The sequence below is a fragment of the Hypanus sabinus genome, unplaced genomic scaffold (genome assembly GCF_030144855.1).
Source record: "Hypanus sabinus isolate sHypSab1 unplaced genomic scaffold, sHypSab1.hap1 scaffold_747, whole genome shotgun sequence".
In the NCBI taxonomy this organism is placed as follows: Eukaryota; Metazoa; Chordata; class Chondrichthyes; order Myliobatiformes; family Dasyatidae; genus Hypanus; species Hypanus sabinus.
In genome coordinates this window covers 137,431-140,484 of record NW_026781598.1, presented here as the reverse complement: position 1 = coordinate 140,484, position 3,054 = coordinate 137,431, and positions in this window count along the sequence as shown.

The following is a 3,054-nucleotide window of genomic DNA, read 5'->3' as shown; positions in this document are numbered from 1 at the left end:
GGAAACCGTGCTGTAGGACAATCCATGTATGCTGCTACCACTGAAAGCCAAATGCAAACTGTAGGATAGACCAAAGTCTATTATTTATGTGTCAGGGTGTCAGCTATTGCGCTCTTTCATTCTGTTTGTCCTCTGTATCTGGGCTAGTTGCAACATTTGGGGCTGTTAAAAGAGTTGTTTTATTCCATTGTGAACCTCCAGCTACCAGCTGGTTTATTTACTGGCCATATGGGTGAGTTATTAGTGGAAACTACCGTCCTCAGTACTCCTTGATATAGCAAACTCTGTATTACCTTAACTACATCTTCCTGTGCTTTTTTGGGGGACACCCATATTGCTTCTGTTGTCTTGGGGTCTAGAACTTGGATGCAAAAACTGTCAGCCGTCTTTCAGCGATCATGCTTGCGCCTTGGAAATGCTTTTGAGTTCTATGCAATAATTTGCGGCACCTTCTGAACTTTGATCACCTCCTCCCGTTTTATCCACATTTAACCCTTTGAGCATTTTCTGCCCTCATATACTCCTACTGCGATCCATGTATTATGTATCTATTCATGTCATTTGTATCTTCCACATCATACAATTAACTGGATCAAAACAAAGCATATAGCCTTGACCATATAATCACATCCCACTATATGTTCCCGCTCCCAGATGCACTTCACCAACACTACTGAATACTTCAACGTCATGTCGCTTATTCTAACTTTCAATGGTACACTCATATGTCCCTCTTGTGAATGTCCTGTGAATCCTCGTCAGATAATTTTACATTGCATCTTGCACTTTGTGTTTTTTTTATCATTAATGATTCTGCTATGACTTATTCATACACTTTGTATCCTTCCATCTAATTGTATGGGCGTATGCTGTGTCAGTATTGTAAGTGTATTGAATCCCACTATGGAGGCGAGAACCGGTAACAAATGGTTTTCATAAACATTATCCCACTGGTCAACTGCTGAAAGCATGAGTGATGCATACAATACTGTTGTTAACTTCCCATGCGTTCCCTGTAACAACACTGCTGAGAGGGTGGTATCTCTTCTCGCCACTTCCAATGGGAATGACACATTACATTAAAGAAACTGCCTTACTGCAAGATCCATCTGTGTGATCCTTGCAGCAGCCTGCCAGCCCCGGAAGGTGGAAAACTCATAATGTTCCCGCTTGGTTTCAGTCTTCAGGAGTAGATAATCCACCTATTGTACCAAACACTCGAGTTTTGATAAACGTTTTAAAGTCTTCCCCTGAGGGCTGGTGAAATATAGACGGGGAATCCTGGAACCGCCGTTGTTGACTGTTGTCACGTGGTGACATCATGATCTTTATATGTTGAATATTAACTCGCGTAAGATACACAACTGACAGCGCCCTTTGTTTTAGTCTCGAAAGGACTTCTTAAATCGTGGATGATGTAAATCATAGAATATTTTTTGCTGTTCAAAACTAAAAAGTATGTCATAGATGGAAATATGAACGCACTGAAACTGTTAAATATTTCACAAAGTCTGGACATTTGTGAGTGCAGTTGAAATAGAAACACAGAGAATGCGTGCGTGAATGAACCGAAGGTAGTCGTGTGATTGTTAGGATTGCATTGAAAAGATGTTTGAATAAATCCTTTATTTCACAATAGGATCTCACTGTTTGCCAATGTCTGCTTTAATTAGTTGAAACAAATTTGCAGGAACATGTGAATGTCAGAAACAGCTTCCTTCTCCGAAATTGTATGACGTCTTAGTGTATGGGGACCGCAATCACCTACATCTGGATTCCCTTTGCGCTTCAGAATATTTGATAAGTATTTTCACTCTCGGAATTTCACACTGGCCATGTGAAATCAAGATTAAAGTGCTCAATATGTATATTGAATATGAATATATGAATATATTGAATATATATTGAATATATGAATATGTATCTATTCCGGGTACGATAAATCCGCTGTTTAACGGAAAATTGACATTCAGACAAATTCATGTACGCTTGAATTGGGAATTTGAATTTCGCATTCTGGGAGGCTTGATCATTTGGGAAGCACCACAGGATGCTGCAGAAGACTTTGAAACGCTGGTTCTGAGTTGCAGGGTTCTATTGAAAAATATTGTTTTGATGTAATCGTAGCATCGTCCTTGTAAGACGTCCAAGGGATTTCTGTTCAGAGAGCATGCCAGTTTCAGAACACCGTAAAAACAGAGTGTACGAAAGATTATGCATTCCTTGCGGAACATCTCCATCCGCTGCCTCATCGACTTTTCCACGTTCTGATTCCATGCAGTCATATTTCACTAGTGTTATGGACTCAGCAACAATAAATATATGAGTGAGGCAGGGGGTTTTATAACAAATGAAACGTTTATTAAACACTGAAATACAAACCACCCAAAAGTAAACAATCCACTAACGTAACCGGAAATCAGCTGCTGTGCGGCAGATTAAACGCTTTTTAAAGCAATGTTGCAAAAACAGTTCCTCAAAGTAGTACTGCTAAGGTTCAAAATGATTCTAGTCCATTAAATGAGAGACTTTTTTATGACGATTTAAATTCTCTTTCACGTCGTGTTGTTGCTGTTCCCAGTCGAACTACTTTTCCCACGAAGAATTTACGAAGATGGAAAATGAAACGGCTTAACGGCATTGACCTTTCCTTGACAAAACTGTTCCCAACCCTTTCTGCTATTTTTCGCAGGGAATAACACGGGGACAGCCAACGAATTCCTCCCGAATGAGGGTCAAACAAGGAGGAACCTGCTTCACCGTCGAAATCGATTTTCCTCGATCTTTTAGCTTCCGAAATCCGATCTTCACACTCCTCTGATTTTTAACTAGCAGTATTATAAAGCAAATGCTGGAAATGACCTTTTAAACTTTAGGCATTAAATCAAACTACATTTTCCAGCTAAACTGCGTCATAATATTGAACCACGCAGTGGCAGGAGGTCAAAATGGCAAATCCAGCCACGAACTGCCCCTCTCACAGGAAGGGGTCCTCCTTTTATAGGCTGTAAAAAAAAACCTGTCACATGACCTCTAATGACGGGAAAATTACGT